The sequence below is a fragment of the Castor canadensis genome, chromosome 5 (genome assembly GCF_047511655.1).
Source record: "Castor canadensis chromosome 5, mCasCan1.hap1v2, whole genome shotgun sequence".
Lineage (NCBI taxonomy): Eukaryota > Metazoa > Chordata > Mammalia > Rodentia > Castoridae > Castor > Castor canadensis.
Genome location: NC_133390.1, coordinates 146,829,943 through 146,851,261, shown reverse-complemented (window position 1 = coordinate 146,851,261; position 21,319 = coordinate 146,829,943). Strand labels below are relative to the sequence as shown.

The 21,319-nt window shown below is 39.2% G+C and overlaps 1 long non-coding RNA gene across 1 annotated transcript in view; it reads right to left on the bottom strand.

Annotated features, from left to right (window-relative positions):
• Positions 1 to 18,115, bottom strand: part of LOC141423122 (uncharacterized) — a 79,986-nt gene extending 61,871 nt beyond the window's left edge. The window contains exons 1-2 of the long non-coding RNA XR_012447775.1: positions 17,954 to 18,115; positions 14,699 to 14,828 (exon numbers count right to left, since the gene is read on the bottom strand). This is a non-coding gene — a long non-coding RNA (uncharacterized lncRNA). The remainder of the gene's footprint in view (positions 1 to 14,698; positions 14,829 to 17,953) is intronic.
• Positions 18,116 to 21,319: the final 3,204 nt, after the last annotated feature.

Here is a 21,319-nt window from a genome sequence, read left to right as displayed (position 1 = left end):
GAAGAGAAAGAGGACCAGTGGGAAGGGGAGGGGAGAAGAGAGGGTGATAGAAGGGCGAATATGATCAAAGTATGTTATATACATGTATGAAAATATCATAATAAAACCCAATATTTTATACAATTAATGTATGCTTATAAAAACAGGGAAAAGTCAGGAGATGTATGACTAGTACCGACTGTAATATTTGTCTTCAATGCTGAGCCACGATAGTTGAATAATGCTATAATTCGGACCAGGAATATCACATAATGCTCCTTGTCCTCAGCTTGGTGTTTTTAGAAGGTGGTGGAACTTATAAGAAGTGGGGCCTTCTGGGAGATTTTAGGTCACTGGCAGTGTGCCTGCAAAGGGGATTGTGGGATGCCCGTTTCTTTATGTCTATGTATTTATCTATCAATCTATTAAATGAGGTGAATGAACTTCTTCCACCATGAACTCCTGCAATGAGGTACGAAGATGCTTCAGGCCCAAAGCAATAGGACCAATTGATCGTGGACTGAAACCCTCAAAACTGAGCCAAAATAAACTTCCTGCCCAGAAATTTTTACATTTCAGCCAAGTCAAACAGCAATATCTTGCCAGGCACCAGTGACTCTCAGCTGTAATCCTAGCTACCTGGGAGGCTGAGATGAAAAGGATTGTGGTTGGAAGCCAGCTCCAGCAAATAGTTCGTGAAGACTCCATCTCCAGAGCAACCAGAGCAAAATGGACTGGAGGTGTGGCTCAAGTAGTAGACCACCTGATTTGCAAGTGCAAAGCCCTGAGTTCAAATCCTAGTCTCACAAAAAAAAAGAAAGAAAAAGAAAAAAAGAAAGAAACCCAGCAATATCTTTATCACGGAGAAGTACTCTTAAACCTACTTATATTGGAATACACAGTTTTCATCAGCTACTTTTCTCTTCTTGGCAGCAAAGGTTTAAATTTAATTGAAAAAAAAATCTCACATGCTTATGGTAGCCACTCTCTAGCCAGCTTCAAGCTCCCAAATGAAGCCATTTGATACTCCCCACTGCCTCTGCACCAACTCCTAACTCTAGATGTAGCCAATAGAAGGCTAAAATACCAATCAGAATAGGTGTCATCTAAAAACTTATTACTAAAAGCATGGTCTTCAGGCCAGTAGCACCAGCATCATATAACAGCTTGTTAGAAATGCAGTTGTCATCCTAAATCTACTGAATCAGAATGCATATGCTGAAAGATTGCCAGTGATTGGTGTGCATGTTACTTTGAATAGCAACAGTGATGCTTAAAGTGTGGATCCAGCTCTGCTGCATAAGCATCTCCTGGGACATTCACAGAAATGCAAAACTCTCAGGCCCATGCCAAACCCTTTCAATTTGACACTCTGGGAGTGGAGCTCTGTAATCTGTGGTTCAGTGAGCCCTCCAGGTGCTTCTGATGCTAGGTAAAGTCTGAGAACTCCCAGTAAAACAATAGAACTCAACCTTAATTACACAATGAAATCACTGGTGGGGTTTAAAATATAAGTTATTTATCCTCTGCCCCTAGAAATTCTGGAAGAGACAATAGGATTTGTAAAGGTCTTTAGGTGACTTTATTTTATAACCATACTAAAGACATGAGAAAATCCCACCATTCCCTCTACCAAATAAAAGACCCACGTATTTGAGATATCTCACTAATAAGACTCAGGACTATGGAAAAGAAAAAGGCTTGTAACCAGAGAACACAGCACCTAAGCAAAGCAGGCTTAGAGTCCAGAGAGGGACCCTGTAAGCTGCAAACAAGACAGCCTGAGCCTACTGTGAAGTCACAGGGGGAGGAAGTGATGAGAAGGCAGTTTCTATTTTTGTTATGTGGTCCAGAAAAAGTATCTGGGAAGCTAGCAGGGAGCAAAATCAGGGAAGTTGACTGATAGGTCCAACACAGTTTCCGTTTTATGAAAGATGTGGAAAGAAAGAGAGATGGGTCCAAAAATGCGAAGTTAGAGGGTAAAATTAGAACCAAACTGCTCTTTTCGTAGCTTTAAGATTTTTCTTTATTAAAAAAAATAGTAAATTGTACAAATCTCAAGCATCCAGCCCAGGAAATTGATGATATAAGCTCCCATGTCAACAAGAAGGAAATTTTCAGCACCCAGAAGGCTCCCTTATCCCTTCCTGGTCAACAGTACACTCTTCCAGAGGCAGCTTTCTGACTTTTTCCACTGTAGAGTAGTTTCATTTGGCTTCGAACTTCATGTAAATGAAATCATGCAGTATGTATTCAAACATCTGGATTTTTCTGCTCATCATTTTGTTTAGAAGATTCATGTATAAGGGGTACATGTTACAGTAATTTGTTCCTTTTGGTTACTGTATATATTCCATCATATGAATTCATCACATCTGATTCTATTCTGCTACTATTAGACATGTGAGCTATTTCCCAGTTTTGGCTTTATGAAAAATGCTACTATGAAGATTCTTGTGCCTTTTGATGCACACACACTCTTTTTCTTAATCAACCCCTTTTTCGTTCATCCTCTAGCCTGGGAAATGACCTGTTGTAGTCACTGTTCCCTCCAGGAGAAGGGGAAGGAGAAGGGAGCAGCCAGCTTCAGAAGCAACAGAAGTGATCATCAATTCTTTCTGGCCTCACATCTTCTTCCGAGCTGCCATAAATAATGACATTAATTTGAAATAAAGACATTACGGTTCCTTTTAAGATGCAAATATACTTTTAAGAAGGGCAAATCCATAAAATAATTAAAATGCTACATCTGCCTGGTGCTTCATAATGTTCAAATCGTCTTCTTATTAGCTCCTCACTACTCAGCATGGTCTCCAGACCAGCAGCATCCATTAACCTTGGAATTTGTTAGAAATGCAGGATCGCAGGGCCAACTAAGGATCTGTGGAATCAGGGTTTATAATATTTAAATAAGATCCCGGGGTAATTCCTGGGCACATTAAAGTTTATGAAACCCCAGATTCCCCCACTTGATACTTTATACAAAACGGAAAAGGGAGGAATCATTGTTCTAATTTTATACATGGGGAAACCAAGGCAGAAAGGTAAATTTGATGTGCCAAGGGCCTCTCAAAGGCTCTGTGCCACAGGAAGGCCTCTAGAAGGAAGCTCTGTTACTTTTCTGAGTATAGCTATTTCCTTTATTTCATCTTGATAACCATTGAAACGCCTACACTTCATCAGGCCAACCAACCTGTCCTCCCCAGAGAGCAATGTTCTAAGAGCATGGACTATGGTATAAAGAGCCACCATGAAGAATATAGATGCTGCAGTGTGGTAAGTGGGGGTGGGGTGAGGGAGGAACACAAAGAGGCTGAGGAACCTGACTATTTTATGGAAGAAGAGAGAGGGGCATGGAAAGAGGGATTAAGTGATAGCAGAGTGATGTTACAAGTCCCTACCTTTGTGGTCTGTTCCCCCCTTGCCTGCAGTCAAGAGGTCTGTACTGTGACGCAGTCTGCGAGAGGCTGTTGGCAGCCAGCCCAGAGCTGGCCCAGGTTTTCACTGCAGAGCTTTCGGATCTGCAGGGAGACTGGAAGCTGCTTGGTACACCTTTGCTGGGGCCTACAGAGCAACAAAGCCACCTGGACTGGAGGGCACACAGCTCTGCAGTAGAAGCAATGAGAGTGCAAAGCTGCCTGGAAAGCTGGGTGTGCTAACCTGAAACAGGTGTGGCTCAGGGCATGTCCTCTGTATACTTGCAGGGTCTGGGGACACTAGGGTTTCACCATCCCTTTCTGCTCGTCCAGAAAGCAGCTCCAGACTGCAGACTTGCTCAACCTGTCCTGGATGTCCAGAAGGGATGTCCTTGACCCTGAGCCTTGTGGTGGTCCCACAGCCAGCAGGGTTCAGGCCTCAGATCACAGAACCCTACTTACACATAAATTCAGCTGACGAGAGCTGGAAAATATATGCGGGCAGCAGCCTTCCATGTAGAGTCATAGGAAAACTCCAAGTAAACATGCAGTTTTCCCCATGCCAACCCCACAATGTCAGACACCAAAAGTATAAGTAACAGCTAGTGTCTGATTACTTTCCTAACCCAGAAGGATGGCTCTAACAGGACAAAGGTAGCAGGTTCCCACAGGCTAGTGAGAGAGCTACATAGGGCAGGCAGAGAAGCTAGTGGAGCTGTAAAACCACAATACGCAGTGAGATCCCCAATGGAGTGTGACCTATCAGCTCCATAAGTCAAAAGAGCAGGACTCTGTTACTGCCCACACCTCCCTGGTCTTCTCAGTTGTCCAGTTGCTTCCACACATTTAGCTTTCCTCCCATCAATAGCTTTCCTTCCCCAGTGTGGGAAGATGCTTACTCCTTTCTATGAATAACTGTGGCCTATGTGTTCAGTTAAGGTCAGTTTATACAGCAAGGTACTGAATCCAACCTCTAAGGAAGAAGAAGGACAGTCAAGTTTCTAGGTCATGCTAAAAAAGTTGTCTATGTGTGGGAATGTGCATTAGTGGGTGGCCAGCAGTGAGGAGTCACTAAAAAGAATCAGTCAAAACCACTGTCCAAGGATGAACCACGTCTCACACAGCCCAGGGCTTCCTTTCCACTGAGCTTTGTAGGAAAGCTCCTCACTTCCTACCCCCTGCTGTGCTTCTTTATGCAACACCCGAAGCAGGAAACACCAGTGAACCCCTTTGAAACTCTATCGTGACAGTGGGAATTTCACATTCTTAATGACAGAAAATGTCCAGCATTATGTTAGATGCTACATGATGAAAATATAGACTTCATTCCAGAAATCTTTTTTTCTACTTGTCCATCTGTCTTTTTCCCATCTGTGTGACGGAGCAGCCAGAGCTTGAAAATGCCACTTAGATTTTGTCATTTTAGTCCTCTCTTACTAGTCACCTAGATACTGGCAGCTTCTTCCTCTATTCATTTGGATAATAATTATTGAGCATACATCCTGCATTAGTCATAGTACCAGTGAAGAAATCAACACTCTACCATATAGTAGTTGACTTATCCTACAAATATTTTATTGAACACCATCTATTTACATAGCATTGTGGGAGGTACTGGGGAAGATACAAAGGAAGAGAACATTCAAACCCTTGAAAAGTTTCAGAGACATTTGGAGAAACATGCAAAGTCACAAGACAGCCCTTTTCCACTGTCAAAGAAACTGGACCCCTGCTATAAAAGTGTGCTGTCCCTGAAAGCCTTTTAGGGACCCCAGGCCTTCTGAATCAAAGCTGCATTTTAAGGCGATCCGCAGGAGATTCCAGGCACATTAGAGTTTGAGATTGCACTGATCTGGACAAGGGAAGTTCTAGGAGTTCAGGGAAGAGAGACACTGTCGTGCACTTTGATTATCATCAAAAGCATTATGCAGGATTTTTGCCTTTGAAGAATGTTTGAGCTTTGGCTGAGTACAGAGGGCTCAAGGAATAATAATTCCCCACCTCCACTGAGTTAAAAAAAAAATCATGTCTACAAACTGCAGAAGGCAGTAACATTTTACAGACACATTTTCCACAACAGCAAAAGCTCTGATTTAGGTAGGATGAGTCTGCAAATTCTTGTGACTGATGGTGTCAGGATCCCCAAATGGCAACTTGCCAGGGTTTGGACAGCTTCAAGGTCAGATCATCAGATGTCCTGGAATGGACCAGCCAACACAAGATTCCTGGCCTTGCCCAACCTACATGTCAGTCAAGTAGATCAACCAATAAGAAATTAGCTTAGTATTTTCCCTGCAGTCACTCAGCCAATTGGCAATTCCCAGCATATTAGTCTTGGAATGGCATCCTGTGAAGGTTGGTGCGGTGGCTGCTTTATCAAGACACACAGCACAGCAGTTAAATCACTGTAAATTTGTGATTAGAGGCTGTCTGCACCATGGCTATTGTTTTATATTGGATAAGCTCGAGGAGGTGCCTCAATTATTTGTGCATTCACCCTTTCTGCATTCAAGAATTAAGAATTAAGAGTTTTGTTTTCAATTTGAAAACTGAAACAAAGGAATAAGCATCAAAGCACAAACTCTCTTCACTGTTATCTCCAGTGTGTACTTACCATCCATAATATCTATGCTTGTTCCATAACTGAATCAGAAAAAGATTATACAGAAGTTAATGTTCTCTGATGAATTGTATTTCTTTAAATTTGGGCCTATGACCCATACTGATAAATCCTGTCTATGTTTCAAAAGTTAAGCCAAGGAGGAACTATTAAATGTGGTCCAAACTGTCTGCCATCGGGAATATTTCTCCCTGGAATTTTCTAGCAGCAGGGATAGGTTTGTACTGACCTATTCCTAAAGTTGCTGGCCGGGAACAGAGGTAGTCCAAAGCTGAGTGGCAGAACCCTGCAGGTTGGCTCACATGAAATGGATTTTGACTCTTTCACTGATCCTGTTGAGGCTTCGTTAGTACCAGCACAACAACATCTGTCATGAACTTACCCATGGACCACCACTGCACCATTCCTGCCCTCTTTCTCTTCACCTTGGTCTTCAGGAAGCTGAAGCACTGGTCATCCAATGTATTCTCTAAACCATTAAGACAGATGCATTTTTAAATTGGTACAGGCTGGGGGTTATGTCTGAACAAGATGGCAGGAAGAGGCAGGCACTCACCAAGAAGTGTACATATCCTCCCCTTTTTAGGAAAGGACTTTTGAATGAGAAGGTTCAAGCATCTGAGGTTCATCTCACCATTTTTTTCCCATGTCTTTCAGAGACAGAACACATTATGCTAGGTTTTTGAAATGATCAAATGAAACTGAGAAATACAGAAACCATACAGATAAGGAAAGGTTGAAAGAACTAATGGAACAGAGATGAACCATTATTTCAAATGTCAGAGGCATTGTTTTGAAAAAAGGGATGTTCTCTGTGGTTCCCACAAGTAGGATATAAGCTCAATGGAAGGTGGTACTTCTTCACTAAGTAAAGTCACTCAACAATCAGAGGCTTGTTAAGTCCCTGCCTCCGTGATGACAGGCACTGAGGCGCAATCACTATTTTAGGAGACATCTGCCTTATAGGGGAAAGGTTAAAGTACACTTTTATCATGATTTTGACTTGCGATACATGCAAAGTTAACATTCATAGAGTAGCTCTGTTGATCTAATTTTATATGTATTTTCTCATTTGACTCCCACAGCTGTCCTTATAGGTACAGCTGTTATGTTATGTTTTGGGTCATTCCCAGGCCCTCTGCTTGAAATGCTCTTGCCTCAAAAAGCTGACTATCTCCTTCCATTCTCAGTTTTTCTTTTCAGTGTGTTACCTTCTCAAGGGCCTTCCTTCTTTGCTTCTTGTAATATAGCAAATCCCCTCCCTCAGCTTTCTGTCCCTTCCCTGCTTTATTTGTCTGTATGGCCTTTAGTATTACCTAAAATTATGTTACAATTATGTCTGTTTGGAATCTGCCTCTGTTATGGTTTGGATCCTAGATGTCCCCTCAAGGCCATGTGTTGGTGGACAGTCTGTGGTGCTGTTGGGAAGTGATGGAACCCTTAGGAAGTAGGGTTTAATGCAAGGAAGTTAGGGCATTGTGGCATGCCATTGAGGGGGATACTGGAACCCTGGCCCCTTCCTTCTTCTCTTTGCTTTCTGTCTGCTATTAGATGAGCAGCTTTGCTTCATCATGAGCAACTTGTCATCATGTTCTACCTAACCATAGCCCCAAAACAACAGATCCAACTGGCCATGAACTGGAACCTCTGAACCATCAGCCCAAATAAATCTTTCCTCTTTTTAATTTATCTCAAGTATTTTGTCACAGTGACAGAAAGCTAATTAACTGACTTCTCTGTGAAAAGAGAGGGACTGGTTTTGCTCAGTGTTCTGAGGTCCATTTACAGAATCAAGAACTAGCATATCCAGATGCTCAGAAATATGTGTGGAATGAATAAATGAGTTCACTTCATAGATGAAGAAACTGAGGCACTGAAGAGATGAAGTAACATCCGTAGGGTTCTGTAGTGAGTAAATAGAAGAGCCAGGATTTGAGCAACATGGCTTGAGAATCCATGCACATAACTACTACTAATTACTACATTACATTTGACCTTTTGAAGAAACCACATTTTCTCAAAGAAAAGTTAAAAGGTCTTTGAAAATCCCATGGCTAGCATAGGCTCTTGTTTTATCATTTCAAATGACTTGTGTCTATGAGCAGGTGGCAACTAGGAACCACCAATATTTGTCAAAAATCTCAGGGAGAAAGAAGACAAAAAGCAGGAAGCACAAAGCTACCTTTTGCCTTGCTGGTCTTCTGGCTGCACAGTGATTTGGTAAGTGGAGAAGGTGGGTCAGAGAGGGACAGAAAACAGCTTGGCAGTCACCTGGTCCTAATCTGTCCCTTGGCGAATAGATTGACATAATTCCCATGCTTGGAGTCTTCAAAATCAAAATTTCAAACTCAGAACAGATTTTTTTGCCTCTCCAAGTGATTTGAAACCATATGCAATGTCACCTTTTCAGCAAAGGAGCTGAATTTATGTTCCTGCTTCCTCCTTCTGCATAGGACTGGGATTTTTCCATGACAAATTTATTTGCATATTCACAGGTCATTAGAGGGAGTCCACATTGACTGTTTTAGTTAGCAAAAAAGGTATGGACCTGAAAATCAGACTAACCTGAGTTAGAATTCAGGTTACTTCTCTGATCTTCAAATTTTTTATCTGAAAAATAGGAGTTAAACCTTTCACATGTTTTTTACAAGAATTATGTGAGAAACTACTAAAGGGAACATACGCTGTTGATTTTCTCTTTAACTGTCAAACCATTGTTCTCTTTCTAGCCACCTTCTAATCATTTTGTAGTTGGCTGAGATCAGAAAGGAACATTATCTGAAGGAGACATTAGGATTGAATTTTAAAAAATCGAATTAGCACAAAGACATGGACATTTCAGTCTCTTGTGGCTATGGAAGTATTACATTGGCACAGAACTGCCTGTACTCCTCAGATATACAGGTCATCTTCCTGTCCCACACCCTGGCTCACTGGGAGGCCACCCTCCTGGCTGCAAAAGGGAAAAACCATGAGAATGGTTTTTTTTGTTTGTTTGTTTGTTTGTTTTTAACAACGTAGGCCTTCCCTGGTCAAGCCACTCTCTCTTGGAATACATGATTGGATGTGGGGACAATTTTGCTTGGTAAGACATTTTTAAGCACTCAATAGGGCCTATGAATCTGAAAAACAAAAAAAAGTTCTTTCTGTTTCAAGGAATAAAATGCCTGTTGCTCAGTATTTTCAAGTTCATCTAAAAAGTTCTCTCTTGGATCACCATGGTTCTAAACTTAGTATCATCATTTACCTAGTGGTACCAAATTCTGCTGGCATCCCTCTTCTTAACAAAACCTCTAGAATATTTATTGATAAAATTTGTACCCGGGGTGAGGCTGTAACTCAGTAGTAGAGTATAAGGGCATGTGCAAGACCCTGTATTTATTTCCGGCACTGTCAAAAAAAAAAAAGAAAGAAAGAAACTAGCTCATAAAATACATTGAGAAATATGCTTGTAAAGTGAATGTGTGTGCTTATATTAGACACAATCTATATCTCTTCCAAGGCTCATTTCAAAGGAAGAGGTGTTCTAAGGTACATGGTGAACAGGAAGATTGTGTTCACTGTTGGAGTGCCTCAAAATCAATGTGAACATACTTGCACTCTTATCTACTTGATAGGAAATAAAACCTGACATCTGGGGAATGAGAGAGCACATGACCAGTGCTTATAAATAAACTGAATGGATAGGAAAGTACAATAATTTAAATGAATGGCCAAATCATAGCTCCTCTGTTATCTGAGTGATAAGAGAATTTTCCTGAAGTGCTGGTGAAATACGAAATGTCTCAGTGAAACATTTAAGTTTGGCAAAAGATTTTTAAGTCTCAAAGAAGAAGGAGATCATCACCTTTACTTTATGTTTTCAATGGGTTAATAAATAATAGAGGAATTCTGGGCTTTTGTCTGAAGACCATCATTTCCTTGGCCACGTTTTTCTGATTATCCCTAATGAATGATACCAGTTTTGATGCTGGGCTTCCCAAAGATAATACCAAAAATAATAATACCAAATAATAATACCAAAGATACTGCCCTCAGAGTCAGTTTTACAAAGAAATATAGTTCTAGGCCAGGTTTCTCAATCTTGAAAGCAGGATGTTTGGACTATGTAGTTCTTCCCTGAGAAGAGCTGTGTATTGTAGGATGGGTAACAGCATACCTCGGCTTTAAGCACTGTCATACTAAACAGTGGTGTTTCCTGCATAACCTCACTCTCCTCACTCTACATGCTGTCAACAGAGGCTGGAATGGCAGCTCTCAAAGCTTTTTTTTTTTTTTTTTTTTTTTGTGGTACTGGGGCTTGAACTCAGGGCCTACACCTTGAGCTACTCCACCAGCCCTCTTTTGTGATGGAGTTTTTCGAGATAGGGTCTTGTGAACTATTTGCCAGGGCTGGCTTCCAACCACAATCCTGATCTCTGCCTCCTGAGTAGCTAGGATTACAGACATGAGCCAGCCTAAATGCCTCTTCTAGAAGCTCAGAGCCACATTCATGCAAGGTGAAAGTAACACCCCACCCTGGGTTGTAACAGTCAAAAGTGTCTCCAGAGTTGTCAAATATCCCTGGGAGACACAATTGTCTCTGGTTGAGTATCATTGACTTAGGCCTTAAAAAGATGGTGAACTGTGAGACAAATTTAATATGCAAGCTCTGAAAAATTATAGGCTAATTTCTCTCTACATACTGCTACAACACTGCAACAAAAAAAAAGGAAGGAAGGAAGGAAGGAAGGCACTGTCTTCTGAAGTCTAAGAAGGCACCTAATATACTCACTTCTACCCACATACCATACCACTAGCCTAAGCAAGACCCACGGTTAAGTCAACACCAGCTAGACAGGAAGACCTACATATCCCTTGCAGTTTGGAAAAAAGGAATGGAAATATGCTGGAAAATAATCTACCTCAGTTAGGTGCATGAACTTCAAAGATCACGTTTTCAAAACTACCACTGAAAAGGAGCCATGGATCATCAGTTTTCACTTGTTCCATTTCTTTAAAAAACAAAGATAAAGAGGTATCACTGGCATTAGAGTCTTGACTGGGAAACATATTAAGACCTTAGTGGGAAAATATGCAACACAAAAACACATATATTTAGCTACATTTAATAAATTTTACTACTGGATTGGTAGCCTGGATGTTTTACTGGTTTGTTTTATTTTGTTTTCAGGACCCTTGGTGAATAGTGTCTTAATTTGGGTTAGTTATTTTTAAAATGGACCCTAAGTACCCATGCAAATGCTTTTGTCTTTGTTTAGTATCCTGCTTTTTTGAAGTAAGGATATTAAATAAACCACTAGCACCTTGACAACAGCCAGCAGCTTATGACAGATGTACAGAGTCTGTGTTTTGTTCTGCCTTCTTATGTACTGTGCATTAGTCATCGCCATATTAGAGAACTCTGTGCACTGTTTAGGCTTCTGTAGTCTCTAAAAGGTAATACAGAGGAATTGGATGCTTCCAACAGTAAAATTAGTATTTGAACAGAATAGATGGTACCTACTGATATACTCTTCAATAAATATCAACCTTTGGTTTCATTAATTCATAATTGATAGAGCTAAAGATTACTCAAAATACTCCCCATACATCTTCCCAGGGGACTGAGGTCAACAGAGGAGGAAAACTGAATTCAAAGATCTGTGTGTTGTACAAACTCTCCCTTTAGCAACATCTGACCCTGAGTTAGATCAGCCCAGGTTTTCTGGCTTCCAATCCCAGAAATTTCCTGCACACTACTTGTTTTACAAAATAAAAGAATTGTGAATATTTGGCCTGAAGAAGACAATAGTCCTTTTGGATTTAAGTAAATGAGAGTCTCTTCCACCAACCATGGTGTAGAACTCTGGGGTTTCAAATAGAACAAAGGGCTTATTTCTAACAACCTGGGATACTCTCAAAAACATGTGCAAAGTCCTAGATTCAAGCTCCAACACTGAAAAGGAAGGAAGGAAGGAAGTCCCATTCATGGATAAGTGGGATGAGAATGCAAGTGAGGATCTTTGGTCTTCCTGATAGGATGTCCATCCTGTCACCTGGACCTCCATAGGCCATATCCAATGGAAACTTCTCATTTTTAAGCTGCCTTATGTTCCTTTATCTTGATTTTTCTGACTTATGACACTATTAACCTCCTCTGAGAAATTTCCCAACTTATTCCTACTTCTCTGATAGCTGTTTGTAGTTCTCTTTGCAGGGTCTCTTTCGGCACTTATCCTAAATAACAAGACTTATTATTGTCCTTGGGGCTCAGGGTTATGGTTCTCAAGTTTTTATCTTCAGCCTGACTGTCGTTGTAAGCCCCAGAGCTACATTCTCAACCTCCTGGTAAACATGTTTTGGTCCTTCCGCTCCTGCCATCTCATTTCTCTCTCTTCATGCTTGTCTCTCAACCTTCTCCTCTGCAGTGTCCCCACCTCAGTAAGTGGCAGCATCATCTACCCAGCTGCCCAACCCAGAAACTAGAAATTTGGTACAAATTCTACCTTTGCATCTAAGCAATGACAAGCCCTGTGATCTATACTCTCAATATTGTCCAATTATCCTCTTCTCTCACATTCTCAGAGTTTAGTCACTTTCTGTCATTTCTTTTCTGAATCATACTCTGCCCTCCTCATTCTTCTTTCAGCCCAATTCCAGCCCTGCCCATCCTCTATCCCCAAACCATCCTGCACACGACTGCAAGCCATCTCATAGAACACAAACCCTCTAAAGAGTTTTCGCTAATAAAAGAATCAATTCAAATTTTATATAGTAGCCTGCTTTATATCAGCACTTGTACTGTGAGCATGAGATATTTGTTTATTCACTATAGGCCTGGCATGACAATAGCAAACAAATTAAAAAAAAAAAAGTCACTCCTTCTATGGAGCTTAAACCTTTATGGGGAGGCACATAATGCAAAATTAAGTTTATACCCATGAGAAATAATATGACTCAATATAGTATTAGATTAGATTAAAAGTGAAACTAACTTTCAAAAAATAAAGCAGAAAAGGCATATTGGGAATGTGGTGAGGGTTGAAATGTAGGATGTTTATGGAGCGACAATGCTAAGATGATATTTAGAGACCACAAGTAGTAAAAGAAAAGAAGGAAGGCATGTATGCACACATTTCTGTGATAACTACCTAAAAACCTCGTAAGTGGCAGGCATTGCTTTTTGAATAATGAAATTCAGAGGTGAATGCCTTATTGCATAAGACCTATTAAACAACTGATGAATTAAATTTTTTCAAAAATCATCCTTATTTTACAGGGGAGTAAACAGACTCAAGAATGAAAGTAGCTTGTCATTCAGAAGGTGGCTTGGCTGTACCAGGCCATTCTCAAAAAGAAGCCTAAACCCAGCTCTGATGTGCTGTAGATAATACTGTGTTTCACAGAAGGGCAGATTAACCAAAATTACTTATAACTGAATGAACTTCAAATTTCAGATCACTCAAATCAAATACAGGCCTCATGTTGCTGTAAACTCAATTTAGAAATAATGTTGGTATTTTCCTCTTTTATTCTAGAGAATGAAGAATTGGGCTTGAGCATTTGGTTCTCACAAAAAAAGAGAATCTTTGGGAAATTTAAGGCAAAAGATTTCCTTTGGCAAGTACCTAGTGTTAATGGCAAATGATCTCAGATTTTCATTTACAGTATAAATAGAAGGTCTCCTTTTAAAATAATTTTAGTTTGTAAGGTGAGTGTGAGTACAGGTGGTATATTTTTGGATTAGTTCCCTCAGTCTCCTCTTCTCTTCCTAAGAGATTGTATATCTTAAAATTACACTTTCCAGTACCCTTGCAGTTAGGGTTCTGTATACAAATCCTGTTGTGCCCACTAGGTACAGCTATGTGAGTTTTGTAAGGCAAAAATGAAGGGGAGGCAGACTGGCCACAGTTGAGGCTTTGGTTAGTAATCTTTGAGAGATGTGAGCACACACAGGAATCAGACTCAGGGCTCTACTCTCTGATCAACAGTCTCATGAAGTGGTTATGGAGACAGCAAGAGTGAAAAATGTGATACTCTCAGTTTCTTGACTTTGGCACTGGAACCCAAATTCCACAGGTGCCTCTAACTTCCATTCTCCTCCACCTCCATTTTGAAGCACTTATTTCCCTACAGTAAATTGCTTTGTACTTGAAATACCTACAGTGGTTTCTCTTTCCTTCCCTGAACTCTTTTGCTAATATGGTACCTGTGAAGGTGGTATACACCCATCTTGTGGAATAATAACTCAAAGCACACATTCTTAGAATTTACACACAAGGGGGAAATGAGTGAATTTCAGAAATGTTACTATTTGGAAGCAAAATAAAGCTGAAAATGCTGAGGCAAGTGTTCAATAGCTAATGCTCTGTGGCCTCAATTAATCTATTCAATTCCTTTTATGAAATGTGTTTTCAATTCATCTAATTATTTTGCAGTCCTTTTGCTGATTGCTTTTTCAACTGGCAGGGAGGATATTTTGAGACAGTTTGGTACAGTGTAGGAGGTAGAGTTCATCTCTTTGGTTAACTTCATCACAGAGTAAAAACTACACACTTACCTATAACACTACTCCATGTGTCTTACTTACCATTCCAGTGACCTTGCACTTGAACATCTAAGGAAATTAGATGTTTGACTTGGTGAAGAGGACCTTCAAAGAAAGGCCATAGACTCACTGTGAGTGTTTGGGACTACATACCAATAACCAGGAAGTGTGTGTGAGGAGAAGAGAAACATGGCAGTGGTCTCTGGTCCTATGGGCTCTTATGCAACAAAGATGTCCATTTAACTTCTCAGGAGCTTTGGAAAGGTCTAGCTGTTCAGGAAGCCTGAAAGAAAACAGATAGCACAATTTAAAACATCTACAAATATTTACACTGTGAGTACTGGAAGCAGAGGAGCCTTTTGAGTCCTGTGCTGACAAGTGTTGCTATATGGTTTAGCTGTCTTAGTTTTTAGGGAGAGTTCACAAGCAGAAATTGCCTTTTTGGCTACAAGATTTCCTTTTTGCCTTTGGTAGAGCATCTTTGTTATTTTTCCCTACCAGTGCCTACTGTCTTATAATGGTTTGCCATGAACTGTCTCTCAAAAGGCCAGCTCATAAACTTCTGGCAAGTGATTGGATCCTGAGGGCTCTGACCTAATTAATTCTTGTTGAATTCATAATATGATGGCATTACTGGGAGATGGTGAAAACCTAGGAAGTAGGACCTAGATGGAGGAAGTGGGTCACTGGGGGTGTGCTCTGGAAAGATATACATTGTCCCCAGCCCCTTCTCTTTCTGCTTCCTGGCCACCATGAAGGTAGGAAGCCCTCCACCACTTGCTGCTGCCACCATGATATTTTGCCTCATCTCAGGTTCAAAGCTGTAGAACCAGCTAAACGTGGACTGAAACAGCTGAAACTGTGTGCCAAAATATATCTTTCCTCCTTTTAAATTGTTTTCATCAGATATTTGTCACAGTGATGACACCAACTTTGGCTAATCATTCTTTACTCTTCCTTTGGGATATACTCCCTCTCAACCCCCAGTCCATGCTTACATCAGCTGACTGTCCTCACTTAAGTCAGCTGAGTGTATGACCCAGGCCTAGTGAACTAGGTAACTCCATCATCTGCACTAATTTGATTGGATCAAATATGGTCCCATGATGCAAACTTGGACAAACATAGAAAATGGGCATGAGCCTGAGGACTTTCTATAGAACCTTTTGGGAAAAGAAACTCGAGGTTTTTTTGGTGTTAACAAACTAGAGGATGCAACTTTATAACTGTAGAGGGACCTCTGTGTAAACTAAATCTGCCCAAGAGTGAAGTCAACATGAAGGAAAGATGAACAATAAGTGGAAAGAGAGAGATGAAAACAGAGACAAAGAAAAACACTTAGATGTCATATTAGCCCTGGATCCAGCCACACCTGAAATTAGAACAGCCTCCCTCGACAATGAATGTTCTTTAACTCTGAAATCAGTTGAACTGAGTATTTGACACTCATAATTCAAAGCATCCTGATTAATGCTTCAGTTGGTCTTTCTCAATATTAGTGCAATGTTAAATACAGAGCCGATATATTTTCTCTCTCCCTTTTTGTAAGCTTCCAAAACTTTTCTGACTCCCAATAATCATATATTCACTCATTAAACATTTATAAAGTGCCTATCATATGCCAGGCACTATTCACAACAGTTTTAGAAAAATTAATAAGGCATGGACTTCAACTGATCAAAGAATAAAGAAAATATGGTATACATACACAGTGGAATACTATACAGCTATAAAAAGATAGAACCCTGTCACTGTGACAGCATGGATGAGACTGCAGGACATTTTGTTAATTGCCTTTTAGAATTTTTGATTAACATGTAGTTAATCATATATATATATGTATGAATAAAAGTGTCACGTTATAACCACTAAATGTGTATAATTACCACGTGTTAATCAAAAATAATAACAAAGAATGGATCTGGTCATTGAAAAGTTCAGAGCGAAAATATTTATTCAGAATCAATTTATATAGCATAAATAAAGATCATAAGCTGGCAATTTTTTTATCCAAAATTTCAGCTTTCAAAATGCTTGTAACTTATGCATAATTATACTTTACTGCTTATGAATAGTTTAAGATTAGAAATTAATTTTCAAATTTCTTTGTGATTTTAATGTAGTTATCACATCTTCACCTTAAGAAAGTTACTTAAACTCTGTAAGCCTTGGTTTTTCTTATCTATGAAATAAGTGTATGAGATGCTGAGCCCCGTTAATATATACAATTAATACTCGTTAATTTAAAAATTAAGAAATAAGACGTATCTTCCCAACTTGAAATTCTGACAGTGTGCTCACTATGTTGACCCTTTTCTTCCTTGGAAATGATTTCTTACTGTGTTTAGAAGAGCTCCCATAACACATATCTTCTCCAACCTCTGGTCCCAGGAATCAACTATGCTTCTCAGAATTAAGGGAGAGCACCCTGCTTCCATTTTAACGCCTATAATCCATTCTCTGTGCAGCAGCCAAACTATGTATCAAGTCAAGCTACACACTCCCATCCTCAACGTATGGCTCAAGGCATCCTATACTACTGGAGTAAAATCTAAACCCCTTACATGTCTTCCTCTTCTCCTCACCCTGGCTCACTGTACTCTAGCCACATTACCCTTTTGCTCCTCCTCAAGCCTTCCAGTCTTGTTTTCACTCGAAGTCTTGGTCTTACAATTTTCTTTTTCCAGAACACTTCTCCCAGATCTTGGCAAGATTTACTCCATTACTTCACCCTGGTCAGCCACTCAAAGAAATTTCTTGATATACAGCCTCCAATCTAAAATTACATCCTGCTTTCAATCTTATTCCTACCTTGATTTATTTTCTCCGGAGCTTTTATCATTCACTGAGATTATAGTACATCTTGTTATGACATTACTATGTTATATAATTAGAATTTAATTTAATACAGCTTAATGTAAATTACATTAGCATAGAGAGTAGCATATAGTAGAGGCTCCGTTGCCTTTGTGGAATGAATGAGTAATTCCACTCTAATTCCCATAATAGCCATCTGTTTAGCTTTGAGGCATATATGGTAATAACCCAAATTGGTTATAATGTCCTGTTTTAAGCATTTTTGCTTGAATGTATGGACAGGTTTTCTATCCAAGTGGATTTTAAGCAACCTGAAGATCCCACAAACAGACATCCCTTCTTTTGTGAATTCTCACAGACTGTCACTAGCTAGTAGAATTGTAAGAATATTCTCAGAAGGAATTATATATTCTATAGATAAACAAGCTTTTCACACGTTCTTAAAAGCTTCAAATTATTGAATCTTTTGGCAGAATTAATTTCTAAGACAATCTGTAATGAGTAGCACCAAAATCAGTGCTCAGAATCATGACAGAGATTCAGATTTTAAACCAAAAGGAGGTGCTCTTTCTGTCATTTTATCAAACTCACCTTATTTGACCACTACTACTAGAGATTTGGTCCAAGCAAAACCCCACAGTCAGCTAGAGAAAGTACCCTCCAGCTCATTCAGAAACCAGCTCATAGAAATCATCTGAGAGTCCTCATCTGTTTGTGGCCCAAATGAAGAGCTCAAGGGCAGGAATATGGATCAAAGTCCTGGAAAATAGGATAAAACATAGAAAGTGAAAGGCCAAGAATCTTCCTGATCGCCATGTTATTAAAAGATAGCAAGAATGTCTGAGAACTTTTGTAACAGCCCAGTTTATACTTGCCAAAAATGGTGAGAATCCCTTCTTTTAGTTTGAGTGTATTAACCAAAAGGTCATGTGTTGGAAGAGTAATTCCTCAGTGTGGCTATGTCAGAAGGTGGAGCTTAATGAGAGGTATTTGGGTCATAGGGAAAAGCCCTCACGAGTGTACTAATGTCTTTCTCCATGGAATGTATGTGCCTCTCTCTTCTGCCAACTCTTTTCATGAAGCAGCACGAGGACTTCAACAGATAGGATGGCCATCTGATCTTGGACTTCTCTGCACCCAGAATAGTGCATCTAAATAAACCTACTTTTATAAATTACCCAACCCCAAGTATCCTGTTATAGCCCAAAGAAATGGACTAAAACAATCCCCAGGTTCTCAACAGTAGAATGGATAAATAAATTACATTGCAATTCATGCAATGGAGTTTACCAAAAAAAAAAATAATAATAATAAGAAGAAGAATGCATGATTTAAAACTGAATTAATATGTGGTAATATTGATATATACTAAAATATACAGTTAAGAGAAAGAAAACAGACAACCAAACAGAAAAGATCACTTACAAAATAATTCTATATGTAAATTTTAAAAACCTGTGATAGGATACATGCTATAGGAGACAGGGTAGTACTTACTCTGGATGATTAGTGACTGGAAGGGGACACGGAGAGGCTTCTGTAATGAGCTATTTCTGCATTTAGGTCCTGTCTGCCTGGATGTGCTAATTTGACCAAAATTAATTAAATTGCACACTTGTGATATATGCATATTCCTATATTTGATTTATATTTCAATAAGAAGCTTACTAAAAGAATACTTCTTCATATGTTTAAGGAATTTTTAGCCAAGAAAATTAAGAAAGTTTTCTTACAAGTACTCACAGACTGATCTGCCAAATATCAAACCCATCAAAAGCATGTGTTGAAAAGAAGTTGAATTTTTAGCTGAACCTCATAAAAAGAACTCATTTGATTCTGAAGATGTCACACATCCTGAGTTTGTCAAGAGAAAATGACTTGGTTTCCAAGTTATTTTCCCGAACCTCATACCTTCTCCTCCTGGTCATTCGTTAGCATCTATCCTATATCTACATTTATATCTATATCTATTATAACTAAATAACTGTATCTTCAGGGGAAGACTGGTAATGATTAGACATCTTTTTTTTCCTCTTCCAGTTCAGGTCATGTAATGCTATGAAGTTTTGTGTCATGAGTGTAGTTCTGTGACTTGAAGGCATACAAGAGTAAAAACAGCAGTGAATAATTATGAAGCAAACATCCAGACAAAGCTGGAAAACTAGTGAGATGAATCATTATTTTGGTGCCACGTTTTGCCCACATGAAGTGCATCTGAGAGTTGAAAATGTATTTTTTCAGCCTCACTGAGTTAGGAGGACAAAAGTTGGAACCAGAGTCCCCAAGCTCTCACACAGCCTAGCTTTGAGTTGTCTGAATTACCTAGACAATATAAAACCCTAAATTTGATTAAAGTAACCACAAGTTACTAGTCTCTCAGGCACATAATGAAAAAAAATGAAACTTATCTTTAGAGACTTCACCATAAGCTACAATAACTCCCACAAATGTTTTTTAAAACACAATATCTTACATAAGAAGAAATCAGGTGAAAATAGCAGCAGGCAAAATTGTGAAAAAAATAGTATAAAAATCAGACAGAAAGAAAATTATAGAGTCCCCTTTAATATAAACCCAAAAACATATTTTAAAATAACTTTTTCCATATTAAAATAGGTAAAAATTAATATGGAAAAATCTGACAAAAAACTGTGAGGATTTTTAAAAGAATAACATGAAGTTTTAGAACTGAAAGATACATTGGCCAAAGAAAAAATTAATAGATGGCCATAACAGCAGAATAGACAGAGCTGAAGAGAGGATTTGTGGACTGGAAAGAAATTTGAAGAGAAAAAAAAACATTAAATCAAGCATGGAGAAATAAAAATGGTAGATGACACTAGTTTGACCAAAAGACACTCTGCCTCATATCAAAGTCTTCCATATCTCCCCAACTATCTTCCACCATCATCACCAACACAACCCTGAATACACGTCATAACTTTTTTTTTTCCTCACCAACACTGCATATTTTGTCAAAGTTGATTTGATAAGTATGAAAAGATTTAGAGATGACAAACTTGGATGCAGGTGGCTATGGTTTCATTCCACCTGTAGAGGAATTTCATTTGGTCCTCACAGGTATTTTTTAAATTTTTTAAGGTAAATGTCTTTAGACTGAACAAATGATCTCTAGTTCATCATGGCTCCCAACTGTTTGATGTTTAACTCCCAACACTCTATACTTACATTTTTCCCTGAAATAGAAGACATTTTGAGTTTCCTACTTTTAAACTAGTTCTTAGGAATCAAAAAATGTTGTCCCTACTTGACAATTGAAAGTCAAGAAAGTCTGCTGTGGAGAAGATAAATTTACATGGAGGTATATAGATGTTTGCCTAACCATGTCCCCATCTTTCGGTGCTTTGAGGGTATAGACTTGATTCACTGAAGTGTGTGTTTATGTGTGTGTGTGTTTATGTGTGTGTGTGTGTGTGTGTGTGTGTGTGTGTGTGTTGTGTGAATGCGTGTGTTTGTGAGAGAGAGAGAGAACACTAATGACACAGAATCACCAAGCCCAAAATCTCAACACTACTGGGAAAAAGTTTCATATGCTTACAAATGCCCCACTCCTCTAACTAAAACTGTCTTTGTATTGAAACACAACTAAGGTAGAACTCCAGAATGTTTCTGAATCAATTACTAACAGGTTTTCTTCATCAGAGTTTTATGATATTTAGGGAACACTACCACTAAACTTGAGCCAAGTTGGTGATGAAAAATAAAGGAACTATATGACAAAAGTTCAAAATGTGAGATTAGCAAGCACCTTCAGAATTGACCACCAGTTTTGCCTGAAACAACAGTCACTTTATGTGATGAATCAACTCCTTTATTCAATTCCACCTGACAATATTCATGTGGCCACCAAACAACCTGGTCTGAGAAATTAAACCCTTGATCTCTGTGAGGTCTGCTAGTTTAGAGTTCATGACTCCCTGTTAGCTCCATCAGTAA